This window comes from Toxotes jaculatrix, chromosome 2 (assembly GCF_017976425.1).
Source record: "Toxotes jaculatrix isolate fToxJac2 chromosome 2, fToxJac2.pri, whole genome shotgun sequence".
In the NCBI taxonomy this organism is placed as follows: Eukaryota; Metazoa; Chordata; class Actinopteri; family Toxotidae; genus Toxotes; species Toxotes jaculatrix.
In genome coordinates this window covers 12,704,423-12,726,330 of record NC_054395.1, presented here as the reverse complement: position 1 = coordinate 12,726,330, position 21,908 = coordinate 12,704,423, and the positions used below count along the sequence as shown (strand labels likewise).

General features: G+C 29.7%; 1 protein-coding gene across 3 annotated transcripts in view; it reads left to right on the top strand.

The window, feature by feature from the left end:
• The window catches only part of LOC121200373 (uncharacterized oxidoreductase At1g06690, chloroplastic-like), a 60,378-nt gene that overhangs the window by 3,704 nt on the left and 34,766 nt on the right, over positions 1 to 21,908 (top strand). The gene's annotated exons all lie outside the window — the stretch shown is intronic.

Sequence of the window (21,908 nt, the reverse complement as noted above, 5' to 3'; positions counted from 1 at the left end):
TCATAGTATAGTAAGGCGTCAAAATCGGCCAAAAAAAGTCATTTTTCAGAACGGCCTCAAAATGTCATAAAAATGGTCATAGTATAGTAAGGCGTCAAAATCGGCCATAAAAAGTCATTTTTCAGAACGGCCTCAAAATGTCATAAAAATGGTCATAGTATAGTAAGGCGTCAAAATCGGCCATAAAAAGTCATTTTTCAGAACGGCCTCAAAATGTCATAAAAATGGTCATAGTATAGTAAGGCGTCAAAATCGGCCAAAAAAAGTCATTTTTCAGAACGGCCTCAAAATGTCATAAAAATGGTCATAGTATAGTAAGGCGTCAAAATCGGCCATAAAAAGTCATTTTTCAGAACGGCCTCAAAATGTCATAAAAATGGTCATAGTATAGTAAGGCGTCAAAATCGGCCTAAAAAAGTCAAATTTTTTTTGGGCCTCAAAATGTCATAAAAATGGTCGTAGTATAGTAAGGCGTCAAAATCGGCCAAAAAAAGTCATTTTTCAGAACGGCCTCAAAATGTCATAAAAATGGTCATAGTATAGTAAGGCGTCAAAATCGGCCAAAAAAGTCATTTTTCAGAACGGCCTCAAAATGTCATAAAAATGGTCATAGTATAGTAAGGCGTCAAAATCGGCCAAAAAAAGTCACATTTTTTTGGGGCCTCAAAATGTCATAAAAATGGTCATTGTATAGTAAGGCGTCAAAATCGGCCTAAAAAAGTCAAAATTTTTTTGGGCCTCAAAATGTCATAAAAATGGTCATAGTATAGTAAGGCGTCAAAATCGGCCAAAAAAGTCACAGTTTTTTTTGGCCTCGAAATGTCATAAAAATGGTCATAGTATAGTAAGGCGTCAAAATCGGCCAAAAAAAGTCGTTTTTCAGAACGGCCTCAAAATGTCATAAAAATGGTCATATTATAGTAAGGCGTCAAAATCGGCCTAAAAAAGTCAAATTTTTTTTGGGCCTCAAAATGTCATAAAAATGGTCATAGTATAGTAAGGCGTCAAAAATCGGCCAAAAAAAGTCAAATTTTTTTTGGGCCTCAAAATGTCATAAAAATGGTCATAGTATAGTAAGGCGTCAAAATCGGCCTAAAAAAGTCAAAATTTTTTTGGGCCTCAAAATGTCATAAAAATGGTCATAGTATAGTAAGGCGTCAAAATCGGCCAAAAAAGTCACAGTTTTTTTTGGCCTCGAAATGTCATAAAAATGGTCATAGTATAGTAAGGCGTCAAAATCGGCCAAAAAAAGTCGTTTTTCAGAACGGCCTCAAAATGTCATAAAAATGGTCATAGTATAGTAAGGCGTCAAAATCGGCCATAAAAAGTAATTTTTTCAGAACGGCCTCAAAATGTCATAAAAATGGTCATAGTATAGTAAGGTGTCAAAATCGGCCATAAAAAGTCATTTTTCAGAACGGCCTCAAAATGTCATAAAAATGGTCATAGTATAGTAAGGCGTCAAAATCGGCCTAAAAAAGTCAAATTTTTTTTGGGCCTCAAAATGTCATAAAAATGGTCATAGTATAGTAAGGCGTCAAAATCGGCCTAAAAAAGTCAAATTTTTTTTGGGCCTCAAAATGTCATAAAAATGGTCATAGTATAGTAAGGCGTCAAAATCGGCCAAAAAAGTCATTTTTCAGAACGGCCTCAAAATGTCATAAAAATGGTCATAGTATAGTAAGGCGTGAAAATCGGCCAAAAAAAGTCACATTTTTTTTGGGCCTCAAAATGTCATAAAAATGGTCATAGTATAGTAAGGCGTCAAAATCGGCCTAAAAAAGTCAAATTTTTTTTGGGCCTCAAAATGTCATAAAAATGGTCATAGTATAGTAAGGCGTGAAAATCGGCTTAAAAAAGTCACAGTTTTTTTTGGCCTCGAAATGTCATAAAAATGGTCATAGTATAGTAAGGCGTCAAAATCGGCCAAAAAAGGTCATTTTTCAGAACGGCCTCAAAATGTCATAAAAATGGTCATAGTATAGTAAGGCGTCAAAATCGGCCATAAAAAGTCATTTTTCAGAACGGCCTCAAAATGTCATAAAAATGGTCATAGTATAGTAAGGCGTCAAAATCGGCCATAAAAAGTCATTTTTCAGAACGGCCTCAAAATGTCATAAAAATGGTCATAGTATAGTAAGGCGTCAAAATCGGCCTAAAAAAGTCAAATTTTTTTTGGGCCTCAAAATGTCATAAAAATGGTCATAGTATAGTAAGGCGTCAAAATCAGCCTAAAAAAGTCAAATTTTTTTTGGGCCTCAAAATGTCATAAAAATGGTCATAGTAGAGTAAGGCGTTAAAATCGGTCAAAAAAAGTCAAATTTTTTTTGGGCCTCAAAATGTCATAAAAATGGTCATAGTATAGTAAGGCGTTACAATCGGTCAAAAAAAGTCAAATTTTTTTTGGGCCTCAAAATGTCATAAAAATGGTCATAGTATAGTAAGGCGTCAAAATCGGCCAAAAAAGTCATTTTTCAGAACGGCCTCAAAATGTCATAAAAATGGTCATAGTATAGTAAGGCGTCAAAATCGGCCAAAAAAAGTCACATTTTTTTGGGGCCTCAAAATGTCATAAAAATGGTCATAGTATAGTAAGGCGTCAAAATCGGCCTAAAAAAGTCAAATTTTTTTTGGGCCTCAAAATGTCATAAAAATGGTCATAGTATAGTAAGGCGTCAAAATCGGCCAAAAAAAGTCAAATTTTTTTTGGGCCTCAAAATGTCATAAAAATGGTCATAGTATAGTAAGGCGTCAAAATCGGCCTAAAAAAGTCAAAATTTTTTTGGGCCTCAAAATGTCATAAAAATGGTCATAGTATAGTAAGGCGTCAAAATCGGCCAAAAAAGTCATTTTTCAGAACGGCCTCAAAATGTCATAAAAATGGTCATAGTATAGTAAGGCGTCAAAATCGGCCAAAAAAGTCATTTTTCAGAACGGCCTCAAAATGTCATAAAAATGGTCATAGTATAGTAAGGCGTGAAAATCGGCTTAAAAAAGTCACAGTTTTTTTTGGCCTCGAAATGTCATAAAAATGGTCATAGTATAGTAAGGCGTCAAAATCGGCCAAAAAAGGTCATTTTTCAGAACGGCCTCAAAATGTCATAAAAATGGTCATAGTATAGTAAGGCGTCAAAATCGGCCATAAAAAGTCATTTTTCAGAACGGCCTCAAAATGTCATAAAAATGGTCATAGTATAGTAAGGCGTCAAAATCGGCCATAAAAAGTCATTTTTCAGAACGGCCTCAAAATGTCATAAAAATGGTCATAGTATAGTAAGGCGTCAAAATCGGCCTAAAAAAGTCAAATTTTTTTTGGGCCTCAAAATGTCATAAAAATGGTCATAGTATAGTAAGGCGTCAAAATCGGCCTAAAAAAGTCAAATTTTTTTTGGGCCTCAAAATGTCATAAAAATGGTCATAGTAGAGTAAGGCGTTAAAATCGGTCAAAAAAAGTCAAATTTTTTTTGGGCCTCAAAATGTCATAAAAATGGTCATAGTATAGTAAGGCGTTAAAATCGGTCAAAAAAAGTCAAATTTTTTTTGGGCCTCAAAATGTCATAAAAATGGTCATAGTATAGTAAGGCGTTAAAATCGGTCAAAAAAAGGCAAATTTTTTTAAGATCTCAAATTGTCATGAAAAGCGTTATAGTATAAATTAAAAAAAATTTTTTTTGAAAATTTTTTGAAAAACTTAAAATTTTACGTTTTTTAAAAAAAATTTAAAATTTTTGAAAATTTTTAAATTTTTTTTAAAATTTTTTGAACATTTTTTACAAATTCTTAATTTTTTAAAAAATTTTGAAAATTTTTGAAATTTTTTTAAAATTTGTGAGTAGAAATATTTTTAAATATTTGAAAATGTTTTAAAAAATTTTTTAAATTTTTTGAAAGTTTTTAGAAATTTTTTAAAATTTTTTAAAAAGTTTTTAAATTTTTTTAAAAATTTTTAAAAATTTTTAAAAAATTACAAATATTTTCAGTCATTTTTCAGAATGGCCTCAAAATGTAATAAAAATGGTCATAGTATAGTAAGGCGTCAAAATCGGCCAAAAAAAGTCAAATTTGTTTTGGGCCTCAAAATGTCATAAAAATGGTCATAGTATAGTAAGGCGTCAAAATCGGCCTTAAAAAGTCAAATTTTTTTTGGGCCTCAAAATGTCATAAAAATGGTCATAGTATAGTAAGGCGTCAAAATCGGTCAAAAAAAGTCAAATTTTTTTGGGCCTCAAAATGTCATAAAAATGGTCATAGTATAGTAAGGCGTCAAAATCGGCCTAAAAAAGTCACATTTTTTTTGGGCCTCAAAATGTCATAAAAATGGTCATAGTATAGTAAGGCGTCAAAATCGGCCAAAAAAGTCATTTTTCAGAACGGCCTCAAAATGTCATAAAAATGGTCATAGTATAGTAAGGCGTGAAAATCGGCTTAAAAAAGTCACAGTTTTTTTTGGCCTCGAAATGTCATAAAAATGGTCATAGTATAGTAAGGCGTCAAAATCGGCCAAAAAAAGTCATTTTTCAGAACGGCCTCAAAATGTCATAAAAATGGTCATAGTATAGTAAGGCGTCAAAATCGGCCATAAAAAGTCATTTTTCAGAACGGCCTCAAAATGTCATAAAAATGGTCATAGTATAGTAAGGTGTCAAAATCGGCCATAAAAAGTCATTTTTCAGAACGGCCTCAAAATGTCATAAAAATGGTCATAGTATAGTAAGGCGTCAAAATCGGCCAAAAAAAGTCAAATTTTTTTTGGGCCTCAAAATGTCATAAAAATGGTCATAGTATAGTAAGGCGTCAAAATCGGCCTAAAAAAGTCAAATTTTTTTTGGGCCTCAAAATGTCATAAAAATGGTCAAAGTATAGTAAGGCGTCAAAATCGGCCAAAAAAAGTCACATTTTTTTTGGGCATCAAAGTGTCATAAAAATGGTCATAGTATAGTAAGGCGTCAAAATCGACCAAAAAAAGTCACATTTTTTTTCGGCCTCAAAATGTCATAAAAATGGTCACAGTATAGTAAGGCGTCAAAATCGGCCAAAAAAAGTCACATTTTTTTGGGGCCTCAAAATGTCATAAAAATGGTCATAGTATAGTAAGGCGTCAAAATCGGCCAAAAAAAGTCAAATTTTTTTTGGGCCTCAAAATGTCATAAAAATGGTCATAGTATAGTAAGGCGTCAAAATCGGCCTAAAAAAGTCAAAATTTTTTTGGGCCTCAAAATGTCATAAAAATGGTCATAGTATAGTAAGGCGTCAAAATCGGCCAAAAAAGTCACAGTTTTTTTTGGCCTCGAAATGTCATAAAAATGGTCATAGTATAGTAAGGCGTCAAAATCGGCCAAAAAAAGTCGTTTTTCAGAACGGCCTCAAAATGTCATAAAAATGGTCATAGTATAGTAAGGCGTCAAAATCGGCCATAAAAAGTCATTTTTCAGAACGGCCTCAAAATGTCATAAAAATGGTCATAGTATAGTAAGGTGTCAAAATCGGCCATAAAAAGTCATTTTTCAGAACGGCCTCAAAATGTCATAAAAATGGTCATAGTATAGTAAGGCGTCAAAATCGGCCTAAAAAAGTCAAATTTTTTTTGGGCCTCAAAATGTCATAAAAATGGTCATAGTATAGTAAGGCGTCAAAATCGGCTTAAAAAAGTCACAGTTTTTTTTGGCCTCGAAATGTCATAAAAATGGTCATAGTATAGTAAGGCGTCAAAATCGGCCTAAAAAAGTCAAATTTTTTTTGGGCCTCAAAATGTCATAAAAATGGTCATAGTATAGTAAGGCGTCAAAATCGGCCTAAAAAAGTCAAATTTTTTTTGGGTCTCAAAATGTCATAAAAATGGTCATAGTATAGTAAGGCGTTAAAATCGGTCAAAAAAAGTCAAATTTTTTTTGGGCCTCAAAATGTCATAAAAATGGTCATAGTATAGTAAGGCGTTATAGTATAAATTAAAAAAAAATTTTTTTAAAAATTTTTTGAAAAACTTTACGTTTTTTAAAATTTTTTTAAAATTTTTGAAATTTTTTAAAAAAAATTTACAATTTTTTAAAATTTTTTGAACATTTTTTACAAATTCTTAATTTTTTAAAAAATTTTGAAAATTTTTGAAAATTTTTTGAAAGTTTTTAGAAATTTTTTAAATTTTTTTCAAAAGTTTTTAAATTTTTTAAAAATTTTTAAAAAATTTTTAAAAAATTAAAAATATTTTCAGTTATTTTTCAGAACGGCCTCAAAATGTCATAAAAATGGTCATAGTATAGTAAGGCGTCAAAATCGGCCAAAAAAAGTCACATTTTTTTTGGGCATCAAAGTGTCATAAAAATGGTCATAGTATAGTAAGGCGTCAAAATCGACCAAAAAAAGTCAAATTTTTTTTGGGCCTCAAAATGTCATAAAAATGGTCACAGTATAGTAAGGCGTCAAAATCGGCCAAAAAAAGTCAAATTTGTTTTGGGCCTCAAAATGTCATAAAAATGGTCATAGTATAGTAAGGCGTCAAAATCGGCCAAAAAAAGTCACATTTTTTTGGGGCCTCAAAATGTCATAAAAATGGTCATAGTATAGTAAGGCGTCAAAATCGGCCTAAAAAAGTCAAATTTTTTTTGGGCCTCAAAATGTCATAAAAATGGTCATAGTATAGTAAGGCGTCAAAATCGGCCAAAAAAAGTCAAATTTTTTTTGGGCCTCAAAATGTCATAAAAATGGTCATAGTATAGTAAGGCGTCAAAATCGGCCTAAAAAAGTCAAAATTTTTTTGGGCCTCAAAATGTCATAAAAATGGTCATAGTATAGTAAGGCGTCAAAATCGGCCAAAAAAGTCATTTTTCAGAACGGCCTCAAAATGTCATAAAAATGGTCATAGTATAGTAAGGCGTCAAAATCGGCCAAAAAAGTCATTTTTCAGAACGGCCTCAAAATGTCATAAAAATGGTCATAGTATAGTAAGGCGTGAAAATCGGCTTAAAAAAGTCACAGTTTTTTTTGGCCTCGAAATGTCATAAAAATGGTCATAGTATAGTAAGGCGTCAAAATCGGCCAAAAAAGGTCATTTTTCAGAACGGCCTCAAAATGTCATAAAAATGGTCATAGTATAGTAAGGCGTCAAAATCGGCCATAAAAAGTCATTTTTCAGAACGGCCTCAAAATGTCATAAAAATGGTCATAGTATAGTAAGGCGTCAAAATCGGCCATAAAAAGTCATTTTTCAGAACGGCCTCAAAATGTCATAAAAATGGTCATAGTATAGTAAGGCGTCAAAATCGGCCTAAAAAAGTCAAATTTTTTTTGGGCCTCAAAATGTCATAAAAATGGTCATAGTAGAGTAAGGCGTTAAAATCGGTCAAAAAAAGTCAAATTTTTTTTGGGCCTCAAAATGTCATAAAAATGGTCATAGTATAGTAAGGCGTTAAAATCGGTCAAAAAAAGTCTAATTTTTTTTGGGCCTAAAAATGTCATAAAAATGGTCATAGTATAGTAAGGCGTTAAAATCGGTCAAAAAAAGGCAAATTTTTTTAAGATCTCAAATTGTCATGAAAAGCGTTATAGTATAAATTAAAAAAAATTTTTTTTGAAAATTTTTTGAAAAACTTAAAATTTTACGTTTTTTAAAAAAAATTTAAAATTTTTGAAAATTTTTAAATTTTTTTTACAATTTTTTGAACATTTTTTACAAATTCTTAATTTTTTAAAAAATTTTGAAAATTTTTGAAATTTTTTTAAAATTTGTGAGTAGAAATATTTTTAAATATTTGAAAATGTTTTAAAAAATTTTTAAAATTTTTTGAAAGTTTTTAGAAATTTTTTAAAATTTTTTAAAAAGTTTTTAAATTTTTTTAAAAATTTTTAAAAATTTTTAAAAAATTACAAATATTTTCAGTCATTTTTCAGAATGGCCTCAAAATATAATAAAAATGGTCATAGTATAGTAAGGCGTCAAAATCGGCCAAAAAAAGTCAAATTTGTTTTGGGCCTCAAAATGTCATAAAAATGGTCATAGTATAGTAAGGCGTCAAAATCGGCCTTAAAAAGTCAAATTTTTTTTGGGCCTCAAAATGTCATAAAAATGGTCATAGTATAGTAAGGCGTCAAAATCGGTCAAAAAAAGTCAAATTTTTTTGGGCCTCAAAATGTCATAAAAATGGTCATAGTATAGTAAGGCGTCAAAATCGGCCTAAAAAAGTCACATTTTTTTTGGGCCTCAAAATGTCATAAAAATGGTCATAGTATAGTAAGGCGTCAAAATCGGCCAAAAAAGTCATTTTTCAGAACGGCCTCAAAATGTCATAAAAATGGTCATAGTATAGTAAGGCGTGAAAATCGGCTTAAAAAAGTCACAGTTTTTTTTGGCCTCGAAATGTCATAAAAATGGTCATAGTATAGTAAGGCGTCAAAATCGGCCAAAAAAAGTCATTTTTCAGAACGGCCTCAAAATGTCATAAAAATGGTCATAGTATAGTAAGGTGTCAAAATCGGCCATAAAAAGTCATTTTTCAGAACGGCCTCAAAATGTCATAAAAATGGTCATAGTATAGTAAGGCGTCAAAATCGGCCAAAAAAAGTCAAATTTTTTTTGGGCCTCAAAATGTCATAAAAATGGTCATAGTATAGTAAGGCGTCAAAATCGGCCTAAAAAAGTCAAATTTTTTTTTGGGCCTCAAAATGTCATAAAAATGGTCAAAGTATAGTAAGGCGTCAAAATCGGCCAAAAAAAGTCACATTTTTTTTGGGCATCAAAGTGTCATAAAAATGGTCATAGTATAGTAAGGCGTCAAAATCGACCAAAAAAAGTCACATTTTTTTTCGGCCTCAAAATGTCATAAAAATGGTCACAGTATAGTAAGGTGTCAAAATCGGCCAAAAAAGTCATTTTTCAGAACGGCCTCAAAATGTCATAAAAATGGTCATAGTATAGTAAGGCGTCAAAATCGGCCAAAAAAAGTCATTTTTCAGAACGGCCTCAAAATGTCATAAAAATGGTCATAGTATAGTAAGGCGTCAAAATCGGCCATAAAAAGTCATTTTTCAGAACGGCCTCAAAATGTCATAAAAATGGTCATAGTATAGTAAGGTGTCAAAATCGGCCATAAAAAGTCATTTTTCAGAACGGCCTCAAAATGTCATAAAAATGGTCATAGTATAGTAAGGCGTCAAAATCGGCCAAAAAAAGTCAAATTTTTTTTGGGCCTCAAAATGTCATAAAAATGGTCATAGTATAGTAAGGCGTCAAAATCGGCCTAAAAAAGTCAAATTTTTTTTGGGCCTCAAAATGTCATAAAAATGGTCAAAGTATAGTAAGGCGTCAAAATCGGCCAAAAAAAGTCACATTTTTTTTGGGCATCAAAGTGTCATAAAAATGGTCATAGTATAGTAAGGCGTCAAAATCGACCAAAAAAAGTCACATTTTTTTTCGGCCTCAAAATGTCATAAAAATGGTCACAGTATAGTAAGGCGTCAAAATCGGCCAAAAAAAGTCACATTTTTTTGGGGCCTCAAAATGTCATAAAAATGGTCATAGTATAGTAAGGCGTCAAAATCGGCCAAAAAAAGTCAAATTTTTTTTGGGCCTCAAAATGTCATAAAAATGGTCATAGTATAGTAAGGCGTCAAAATCGGCCTAAAAAAGTCAAAATTTTTTTGGGCCTCAAAATGTCATAAAAATGGTCATAGTATAGTAAGGCGTCAAAATCGGCCAAAAAAGTCACAGTTTTTTTTGGCCTCGAAATGTCATAAAAATGGTCATAGTATAGTAAGGCGTCAAAATCGGCCAAAAAAAGTCGTTTTTCAGAACGGCCTCAAAATGTCATAAAAATGGTCATAGTATAGTAAGGCGTCAAAATCGGCCATAAAAAGTCATTTTTCAGAACGGCCTCAAAATGTCATAAAAATGGTCATAGTATAGTAAGGTGTCAAAATCGGCCATAAAAAGTCATTTTTCAGAACGGCCTCAAAATGTCATAAAAATGGTCATAGTATAGTAAGGCGTCAAAATCGGCCTAAAAAAGTCAAATTTTTTTTGGGCCTCAAAATGTCATAAAAATGGTCATAGTATAGTAAGGCGTCAAAATCGGCTTAAAAAAGTCACAGTTTTTTTTGGCCTCGAAATGTCATAAAAATGGTCATAGTATAGTAAGGCGTCAAAATCGGCCTAAAAAAGTCAAATTTTTTTTGGGCCTCAAAATGTCATAAAAATGGTCATAGTATAGTAAGGCGTCAAAATCGGCCTAAAAAAGTCAAATTTTTTTTGGGTCTCAAATGTCATAAAAATGGTCATAGTATAGTAAGGCGTTAAAATCGGTCAAAAAAGTCAAATTTTTTTTGGGCCTCAAAATGTCATAAAAATGGTCATAGTATAGTAAGGCGTTATAGTATAAATTAAAAAAAAATTTTTTAAAAATTTTTTGAAAAACTTTACGTTTTTTAAAATTTTTTTAAAATTTTTGAAATTTTTTAAAAAAAATTTACAATTTTTTAAATTTTTTTGAACATTTTTTACAAATTCTTAATTTTTTAAAAAATTTTGAAAATTTTTGAAAATTTTTTGAAAGTTTTTAGAAATTTTTTTAAATTTTTTTCAAAAGTTTTTAAATTTTTTAAAAATTTTAAAAAATTTTTAAAAAATTAAAAATATTTTCAGTTATTTTTCAGAACGGCCTCAAAATGTCATAAAAATGGTCATAGTATAGTAAGGCGTCAAAATCGGCCAAAAAAAGTCACATTTTTTTTGGGCATCAAAGTGTCATAAAAATGGTCATAGTATAGTAAGGCGTCAAAATCGACCAAAAAAAGTCAAATTTTTTTTTGGGCCTCAAAATGTCATAAAAATGGTCAACAGTATAGTAAGGCGTCAAAATCGGCCAAAAAAAGTCAAATTTGTTTTGGGCCTCAAAATGTCATAAAAATGGTCATAGTATAGTAAGGCGTCAAAATCGGCCAAAAAAAGTCACATTTTTTTGGGGCCTCAAAATGTCCATAAAAATGGTCATAGTATAGTAAGGCGTCAAAATCGGCCTAAAAAGTCAAATTTTTTTTGGGCCTCAAAATGTCATAAAAATGGTCATAGTATAGTAAGGCCGTCAAAATCGGCCAAAAAAAGTCAAATTTTTTTTGGGCCTCAAAATGTCATAAAAATGGTCATAGTATAGTAAGGCGTCAAAATCGGCCTAAAAAAAGTCAAAATTTTTTTGGGCCTCAAAATGTCATAAAAATGGTCATAGTATAGTAAGGCGTCAAAATCGGCCAAAAAAGTCATTTTTCAGAACGGCCTCAAAATGTCATAAAAATGGTTCATAGTATAGTAAGGCGTCAAAATCGGCAAAAAAGTCATTTTCAGAACGGCCTCAAAATGTCATAAAAATGGTCATAGTATAGTAAGGCGTGAAAATCGGCTTAAAAAAGTCACAGTTTTTTTTGGCCTCGAAATGTCATAAAAAATGGTCATAGTATAGTAAGGCGTCAAAATCGGCCAAAAAAGGTCATTTTTCAGAACGGCCTCAAAATGTCATAAAAATGGTCATAGTATAGTAAGGCGTCAAAATCGGCCATAAAAAGTCATTTTTCAGAACGGCCTCAAAATGTCATAAAAATGGTCATAGTATATAAGGCGTCAAAATCGGCCATAAAAAGTCATTTTTCAGAACGGCCTCAAAATGTCATAAAAATGGTCATAGTATAGTAAGGCGTCAAAATCGGCCTAAAAAAGTCAAATTTTTTTTGGGCCTCAAAATGTCATAAAAATGGTCATAGTAGAGTAAGGCGTTAAAATCGGTCAAAAAAAGTCAAATTTTTTTTGGGCCTCAAAATGTCATAAAAATGGTCATAGTATAGTAAGGCGTTAAAATCGGTCAAAAAAAGTCTAATTTTTTTTGGGCCTAAAAATGTCATAAAAATGGTCATAGTATAGTAAGGCGTTAAAATCGGTCAAAAAAAGGCAAATTTTTTTAAGATCTCAAATTGTCATGAAAAGCGTTATAGTATAAATTAAAAAAAATTTTTTTTGAAAATTTTTTGAAAAACTTAAAATTTTACGTTTTTTAAAAAAAATTTAAAATTTTTGAAAATTTTTAAATTTTTTTTACAATTTTTTGAACATTTTTTACAAATTCTTAATTTTTTAAAAAATTTTGAAAATTTTTGAAATTTTTTTAAAATTTGTGAGTAGAAATATTTTTAAATATTTGAAAATGTTTTAAAAAATTTTTAAAATTTTTTGAAAGTTTTTAGAAATTTTTTAAAATTTTTTAAAAAGTTTTTAAATTTTTTTAAAAATTTTTAAAAATTTTTAAAAAATTACAAATATTTTCAGTCATTTTTCAGAATGGCCTCAAAATATAATAAAAATGGTCATAGTATAGTAAGGCGTCAAAATCGGCCAAAAAAAGTCAAATTTGTTTTGGGCCTCAAAATGTCATAAAAATGGTCATAGTATAGTAAGGCGTCAAAATCGGCCTTAAAAAGTCAAATTTTTTTTGGGCCTCAAAATGTCATAAAAATGGTCATAGTATAGTAAGGCGTCAAAATCGGTCAAAAAAAGTCAAATTTTTTTGGGCCTCAAAATGTCATAAAAATGGTCATAGTATAGTAAGGCGTCAAAATCGGCCTAAAAAAGTCACATTTTTTTTGGGCCTCAAAATGTCATAAAAATGGTCATAGTATAGTAAGGCGTCAAAATCGGCCAAAAAAGTCATTTTTCAGAACGGCCTCAAAATGTCATAAAAATGGTCATAGTATAGTAAGGCGTGAAAATCGGCTTAAAAAAGTCACAGTTTTTTTTGGCCTCGAAATGTCATAAAAATGGTCATAGTATAGTAAGGCGTCAAAATCGGCCAAAAAAAGTCATTTTTCAGAACGGCCTCAAAATGTCATAAAAATGGTCATAGTATAGTAAGGTGTCAAAATCGGCCATAAAAAGTCATTTTTCAGAACGGCCTCAAAATGTCATAAAAATGGTCATAGTATAGTAAGGCGTCAAAATCGGCCAAAAAAAGTCAAATTTTTTTTGGGCCTCAAAATGTCATAAAAATGGTCATAGTATAGTAAGGCGTCAAAATCGGCCTAAAAAAGTCAAATTTTTTTTGGGCCTCAAAATGTCATAAAAATGGTCAAAGTATAGTAAGGCGTCAAAATCGGCCAAAAAAAGTCACATTTTTTTTGGGCATCAAAGTGTCATAAAAATGGTCATAGTATAGTAAGGCGTCAAAATCGACCAAAAAAAGTCACATTTTTTTTCGGCCTCAAAATGTCATAAAAATGGTCACAGTATAGTAAGGTGTCAAAATCGGCCAAAAAAGTCATTTTTCAGAACGGCCTCAAAATGTCATAAAAATGGTCATAGTATAGTAAGGCGTCAAAATCGGCCAAAAAAAGTCACATTTTTTTGGGGCCTCAAAATGTCATAAAAATGGTCATAGTATAGTAAGGCGTCAAAATCGGCCTAAAAAAGTCAAATTTTTTTTGGGCCTCAAAATGTCATAAAAATGGTCATAGTATAGTAAGGCGTCAAAATCGGCCAAAAAAAGTCAAATTTTTTTTGGGCCTCAAAATGTCATAAAAATGGTCATAGTATAGTAAGGCGTCAAAATCGGCCTAAAAAAGTCAAAATTTTTTTGGGCCTCAAAATGTCATAAAAATGGTCATAGTATAGTAAGGCGTCAAAATCGGCCAAAAAAGTCACAGTTTTTTTTTGGCCTCGAAATGTCATAAAAATGGTCATAGTATAGTAAGGCGTCAAAATCGGCCAAAAAAAGTCGTTTTTCAGAACGGCCTCAAAATGTCATAAAAATGGTCATAGTATAGTAAGGCGTCAAAATCGGCCATAAAAAGTCATTTTTCAGAACGGCCTCAAAATGTCATAAAAATGGTCATAGTATAGTAAGGTGTCAAAATCGGCCATAAAAAGTCATTTTTCAGAACGGCCTCAAAATGTCATAAAAATGGTCATAGTATAGTAAGGCGTCAAAATCGGCCTAAAAAAGTCAAATTTTTTTTGGACCTCAAAATGTCATAAAAATGGTCATAGTATAGTAAGGCGTCAAAATCGGCTTAAAAAAGTCACAGTTTTTTTTGGCCTCGAAATGTCATAAAAATGGTCATAGTATAGTAAGGCGTCAAAATCGGCCTAAAAAAGTCAAATTTTTTTTGGGCCTCAAAATGTCATAAAAATGGTCATAGTATAGTAAGGCGTCAAAATCGGCCTAAAAAAGTCAAATTTTTTTTGGGTCTCAAAATGTCATAAAAATGGTCATAGTATAGTAAGGCGTTAAAATCGGTCAAAAAAAGTCAAATTTTTTTTGGGCCTCAAAATGTCATAAAAATGGTCATAGTATAGTAAGGCGTTATAGTATAAATTAAAAAAAATTTTTTTTGAAAATTTTTTGAAAAACTTTACGTTTTTTAAAATTTTTTTAAAATTTTTGAAAATTTTTAAAAAAAATTTACAATTTTTTAAAATTTTTTGAACATTTTTTACAAATTCTTAATTTTTTAAAAAATTTTGAAAATTTTTGAAAATTTTTTGAAAGTTTTTAGAAATTTTTTAAATTTTTTTCAAAAGTTTTTAAATTTTTTAAAAATTTTTAAAAATTTTTTAAAAAATTAAAAATATTTTCAGTTATTTTTCAGAACGGCCTCAAAATGTCATAAAAATGGTCATAGTATAGTAAGGCGTCAAAATCGGCCAAAAAAAGTCACATTTTTTTTGGGCATCAAAGTGTCATAAAAATGGTCATAGTATAGTAAGGCGTCAAAATCGGCCAAAAAAAGTCAAATTTTTTTTGGGCCTCAAAATGTCATAAAAATGGTCATAGTATAGTAAGGCGTCAAAATCGGCCTAAAAAAGTCAAATTTTTTTTGGGCCTCAAAATGTCATAAAAATGGTCACAGTATAGTAAGGCGTCAAAATCGGCCAAAAAAAGTCATTTTTCAGAACGGCCTCAAAATGTCATAAAAATGGTCATAGTATAGTAAGGCGTGAAAATCGGCTTAAAAAAGTCACAGTTTTTTTTGGCCTCGAAATGTCATAAAAATGGTCATAGTATAGTAAGGCGTCAAAATCGGCCATAAAAAGTCATTTTTCAGAACGGCCTCAAAATGTCATAAAAATGGTCATAGTATAGTAAGGCGTCAAAATCGGCAATAAAAAGTCATTTTTCAGAACGGCCCTCAAAATGTCATAAAAATGGTCATAGTATAGTAAGGCCTCAAAATCGGCCAAAAAAGTCATTTTTCAGAACGGCCTCAAAATGTCATAAAAATGGTCATAGTATAGTAAGGCGTCAAAATCGGCCATAAAAAGTCATTTTTCAGAACGGCCTCAAAATGTCATAAAAATGGTCATAGTATAGTAAGGCGTCAAAATCGGCCATAAAAAGTCATTTTTCAGAACGGCCTCAAAATGTCATAAAAATGGTCATAGTATAGTAAGGCCTCAAAATTTTTGAAATTTTTTGAAAATTTGTAAGTAGAAATATTTTTAAATGTTTGAAAATTTTTTAAAAATTTTTTAAAATTTTTTGAAAGTTTTTAGAAATTTTTTAAAATTTTTTAAAAAGTTTTTAAATTTTTTAAAAAATTTTAAAAAATTTTAAAAAATTACAAATATTTTCAGTCATTTTTCAGAACGGCCTCAAAATGTAATAAAAATGGTCATAGTTTAGTAAGGCGTCAAAATCGGCCTAAAAAAGTCACATTTTTTTTGGGCCTCAAAATGTCATAAAAATGGTCATAGTATAGTAAGGCGTCAAAATCGGCCTAAAAAAGTCAAATTTTTTTGGGCCTCAAAATGTCATAAAAATGGTCATAGTATAGTAAGGCGTTAAAATCGGCTAAAAAAAGTCAAATTTTTTTTGGGCCTCAAAATGTCATAAAAATGGTCATAGTATAGTAAGGCGTTAAAATCGGTCAAAAAAAGGCAAATTTTTTTAAGATCTCAAAATGTCATGAAAAGCGTTATAGTATAAATTAAAAAAAAAACATTTTGAAAATTTTTTACAATTTTTTAAAATTTTTTGAACATTTTTTACAAATTCTTAATTTTTTAAAAAATTTTGAAAATTTTTGAAAATTTATTGAAAGTTTTTAGAAATTTTTAAAAATTTTTTAAAAAGTTTTTAAATTTTTTAAAAATTTTTAAAAAATTTTTAAAAAATTAAAAATATTTTCAGTCATTTTTCAGAACGGCCTCAAAATGTCATAAAAATGGTCATAGTATAGTAAGGCGTCAAAATCGGCCAAAAAAAGTCACATTTTTTTTGGGCATCAAAGTGTCATAAAAATGGTCATAGTATAGTAAGGCGTCAAAATCGACCAAAAAAAGTCAAATTTTTTTTGGGCCTCAAAATGTCATAAAAATGGTCATAGTATAGTAAGGCGTCAAAATCGGCTTAAAAAAGTCACAGTTTTTTTTTGGCCTCGAAATGTCATAAAAATGGTCATAGTATAGTAAGGCGTCAAAATCGGCCTAAAAAAGTCACATTTTTTTTGGGCCTCAAAATGTCATAAAAATGGTCATAGTATAGTAAGGCGTTAAAATCGGTCAAAAAAAGTCACATTTTTTTTGGGCCTCAAAATGTCATAAAAATGGTCATAGTATAGTAAGGCGTTAAAATCGGTCAAAAAAAGTCAAATTTTTTTTGGGCCTCAAAATGTCATAAAAATGGTCATAGTATAGTAAGGCGTTATAGTATAAATTAAAAAAAAATTTTTTTGAAAATTTTTTGAAAAACTTTACGTTTTTTAAAAAAATTTTAAAATTTTTGAAAATTTTTAAAAAAAATTTACAATTTTTTAACATTTTTTGAACATTTTTTACAAATTCTTAATTTTTCAAAAAATTTTGAAAATTTTTTGAAAGTTTTTAGAAATGTTTTAAAATTTTTTAAAAAGTTTTTAAATTTTTTAAAATTTTTTTTAAAAATTTTTAAAAAATTAAAAATATTTTCAGTTATTTTTCAGAACGGCCTCAAAATGTCATAAAAATGGTCATAGTATAGTAAGGCGTCAAAATCGGCCAAAAAAAGTCACATTTTTTTTGGGCATCAAAGTGTCATAAAAATGGTCATAGTATAGTAAGGCGTCAAAACCGGCCAAAAAAAGGCAAATTTTTTTAAGATCACAAAATGTCATGAAAAGCGTTATAGTATAAATTAAAAAATTTTTTTTTGACAATTTTTTGAAAAACTTTACGTTTTTTAAAAAAAATTTTACAATTTTTTACAAATTTTAAAAACATTTTACAATTTTTTAAAATTTTTTACAATTTTTTGAACATTTTTTACAAATTCTTAATTTTTTAAACATTTTTGAAAATTTTTTGAAAGTTTTTAGAAATTTTTTAAAATTTTTTAAAAAGTTTTTAAATTTTTTAAAAATTTTTAAAAATTTTTTTAAAAATTAAAAATATTTTCTGTCATTTTTCAGAACGGCTTCAAAATGTCATAAAAATGGTCATAGTATAGTAAGGCGTCAAAATCGGCCAAAAAAAGTCACATTTTTTTGGGGCCTCAAAATGTCATAAAAATGGTCATAGTATAGTAAGGCGTCAAAATCGGCCAAAAAAGTCACAGTTTTTTTTGGCCTTGAAATGTCATAAAAATGGTCATAGTATAGTAAGGCGTCAAAATCGGCCAAAAAAAGTCGTTTTTCAGAACGGCCTCAAAATGTCATAAAAATGGTCATAGTATAGTAAGGCGTCAAAATCGGCCATAAAAAGTCATTTTTCAGAACGGCCTCAAAATGTCATAAAAATGGTCATAGTATAGTAAGGCGTCAAAATCGGCCATAAAAAGTCATTTTTCAGAACGGCCTCAAAATGTCATAAAAATGGTCATAGTATAGTAAGGCGTCAAAATCGGCCTAAAAAAGTCAAATTTTTTTTGGGCCTCAAAATGTCATAAAAATGGTCGTAGTATAGTAAGGCGTCAAAATCGGCCAAAAAAAGTCATTTTTCAGAACGGCCTCAAAATGTCATAAAAATGGTCATAGTATAGTAAGGCGTCAAAATCGGCCAAAAAAGTCATTTTTCAGAACGGCCTCAAAATGTCATAAAAATGGTCATAGTATAGTAAGGCGTCAAAATCGGCCAAAAAAAGTCACATTTTTTGGGGCCTCAAAATGTCATAAAAATGGTCATAGTATAGTAAGGCGTCAAAACCGGCCAAAAAAAGGCAAATTTTTTTAAGATCACAAAATGTCATGAAAAGCGTTATAGTATAAATTAAAAAAATTTTTTTTGACAATTTTTTGAAAAACTTTACGTTTTTTAAACGTAAATTTTTAAAATTTTAAAAACATTTTACAATTTTTTTAAATTTTTTACAATTTTTTAAAATTTTTTACAATTTTTTGAACATTTTTTACAAATTCTTAATTTTTTAAACATTTTTGAAAATTTTTTGAAAGTTTTTAGAAATTTTTTAAAATTTTTTAAAAAGTTTTTAAATTTTTTAAAAATTTTTAAAAATTTTTTTAAAAATTAAAAATATTTTCTGTCATTTTTCAGAACGGCTTCAAAATGTCATAAAAATGGTCATAGTATAGTAAGGCGTCAAAATCGGCCAAAAAAGTCACAGTTTTTTTTGGCCTCGAAATGTCATAAAAATGGTCATAGTATAGTAAGGCGTCAAAATCGGCCAAAAAAAGTCGTTTTTCAGAACGGCCTCAAAATGTCATAAAAATGGTCATAGTATAGTAAGGCGTCAAAATCGGCCATAAAAAGTCATTTTTCAGAACGGCCTCAAAATGTCATAAAAATGGTCATAGTATAGTAAGGCGTCAAAATCGGCCATAAAAAGTCATTTTTCAGAACGGCCTCAAAATGTCATAAAAATGGTCATAGTATAGTAAGGCCTCAAAATCGGCCTAAAAAAGTCAAATTTTTTTTGGGCCTCAAAATGTCATAAAAATGGTCGTAGTATAGTAAGGCGTCAAAATCGGCCAAAAAAAGTCATTTTTCAGAACGGCCTCAAAATGTCATAAAAATGGTCATAGTATAGTAAGGCGTCAAAATCGGCCAAAAAAGTCATTTTTCAGAACGGCCTCAAAATGTCATAAAAATGGTCATAGTATAGTAAGGCGTCAAAATCGGCCAAAAAAAGTCACATTTTTTTGGGGCCTCAAAATGTCATAAAAATGGTCATAGTATAGTAAGGCGTCAAAATCGGCCTAAAAAAGTCAAAATTTTTTTGGGCCTCAAAATGTCATAAAAATGGTCATAGTATAGTAAGGCGTCAAAATCGGCCAAAAAAGTCACAGTTTTTTTTGGCCTCGAAATGTCATAAAAATGGTCATAGTATAGTAAGGCGTCAAAATCGGCCAAAAAAAGTCGTTTTTCAGAACGGCCTCAAAATGTCATAAAAATGGTCATATTATAGTAAGGCGTCAAAATCGGCCAAAAAAAGTCAAATTTTTTTTGGGCCTCAAAATGTCATAAAAATGGTCATAGTATAGTAAGGCGTCAAAAATCGGCCAAAAAAAGTCAAATTTTTTTTGGGCCTCAAAATGTCATAAAAATGGTCATAGTATAGTAAGGCGTCAAAATCGGCCTAAAAAAGTCAAATTTTTTTTGGGCCTCAAAATGTCATAAAAATGGTCATAGTATAGTAAGGCGTCAAAATCGGCCAAAAAAGTCACAGTTTTTTTTGGCCTCGAAATGTCATAAAAATGGTCATAGTATAGTAAGGCGTCAAAATCGGCCAAAAAAAGTCGTTTTTCAGAACGGCCTCAAAATGTCATAAAAATGGTCATAGTATAGTAAGGCGTCAAAATCGGCCATAAAAAGTCATTTTTCAGAACGGCCTCAAAATGTCATAAAAATGGTCATAGTATAGTAAGGTGTCAAAATCGGCCATAAAAAGTCATTTTTCAGAACGGCCTCAAAATGTCATAAAAATGGTCATAGTATAGTAAGGCATCAAAATCGGCCTAAAAAAGTCAAATTTTTTTTGGGCCTCAAAATGTCATAAAAATGGTCATAGTATAGTAAGGCGTCAAAATCGGCCTAAAAAAGTCAAATTTTTTTTGGGCCTCAAAATGTCATAAAAATGGTCATAGTATAGTAAGGCGTCAAAATCGGCCTAAAAAAGTCAAATTTTTTTTGGGTCTCAAAATGTCATAAAAATGGTCATAGTATAGTAAGGCGTTAAAATCGGTCAAAAAAAGTCAAATTTTTTTTGGGCCTCAAAATGTCATAAAAATGGTCATAGTATAGTAAGGCGTTATAGTATAAATTAAAAAAAATTTTTTTTGAAAATTTTTTGAAAAACTTTACGTTTTTTAAAATTTTTTTAAAATTTTTGAAAATTTTTAAAAAAAATTTACAATTTTTTAAAATTTTTTGAACATTTTTTACAAATTCTTAATTTTTTAAAAAATTTTGAAAATTTTTGAAAATTTTTTGAAAGTTTTTAGAAATTTTTTAAATTTTTTTCAAAAGTTTTTAAATTTTTTAAAAATTTTTAAAAATTTTTTAAAAAATTAAAAATATTTTCAGTTATTTTTCAGAACGGCCTCAAAATGTCATAAAAATGGTCATAGTATAGTAAGGCGTCAAAATCGGCCAAAAAAAGTCGTTTTTCAGAACGGCCTCAAAATGTCATAAAAATGGTCATAGTATAGTAAGGCGTCAAAATCGGCCATAAAAAGTCATTTTTCAGAACGGCCTCAAAATGTCATAAAAATGGTCATAGTATAGTAAGGTGTCAAAATCGGCCATAAAAAGTCATTTTTCAGAACGGCCTCAAAATGTCATAAAAATGGTCATAGTATAGTAAGGCGTCAAAATCGGCCTAAAAAAGTCAAATTTTTTTTGGGCCTCAAAATGTCATAAAAATGGTCATAGTATAGTAAGGCGTCAAAATCGGCCTAAAAAAGTCAAATTTTTTTTGGGCCTCAAAATGTCATAAAAATGGTCATAGTATAGTAAGGCGTCAAAATCGGCCTAAAAAAGTCAAATTTTTTTTGGGTCTCAAAATGTCATAAAAATGGTCATAGTATAGTAAGGCGTTAAAATCGGTCAAAAAAAGTCAAATTTTTTTTGGGCCTCAAAATGTCATAAAAATGGTCATAGTATAGTAAGGCGTTATAGTATAAATTAAAAAAAATTTTTTTTGAAAATTTTTTGAAAAACTTTACGTTTTTTAAAATTTTTTTAAAATTTTTGAAAATTTTTAAAAAAAATTTACAATTTTTTAAAATTTTTTGAACATTTTTTACAAATTCTTAATTTTTTAAAAAATTTTGAAAATTTTTGAAAATTTTTTGAAAGTTTTTAGAAATTTTTTAAATTTTTTTCAAAAGTTTTTAAATTTTTTAAAAATTTTTAAAAATTTTTTAAAAAATTAAAAATATTTTCAGTTATTTTTCAGAACGGCCTCAAAATGTCATAAAAATGGTCATAGTATAGTAAGGCGTCAAAATCGGCCAAAAAAAGTCACATTTTTTTTGGGCATCAAAGTGTCATAAAAATGGTCATAGTATAGTAAGGCGTCAAAATCGGCCAAAAAAAGTCAAATTTTTTTTGGGCCTCAAAATGTCATAAAAATGGTCATAGTATAGTAAGGCGTCAAAATCGGCCTAAAAAAGTCAAATTTTTTTTGGGCCTCAAAATGTCATAAAAATGGTCACAGTATAGTAAGGCGTCAAAATCGGCCAAAAAAAGTCATTTTTCAGAACGGCCTCAAAATGTCATAAAAATGGTCATAGTATAGTAAGGCGTGAAAATCGGCTTAAAAAAGTCACAGTTTTTTTTGGCCTCGAAATGTCATAAAAATGGTCATAGTATAGTAAGGCGTCAAAATCGGCCATAAAAAGTCATTTTTCAGAACGGCCTCAAAATGTCATAAAAATGGTCATAGTATAGTAAGGCGTCAAAATCGGCAATAAAAAGTCATTTTTCAGAACGGCCTCAAAATGTCATAAAA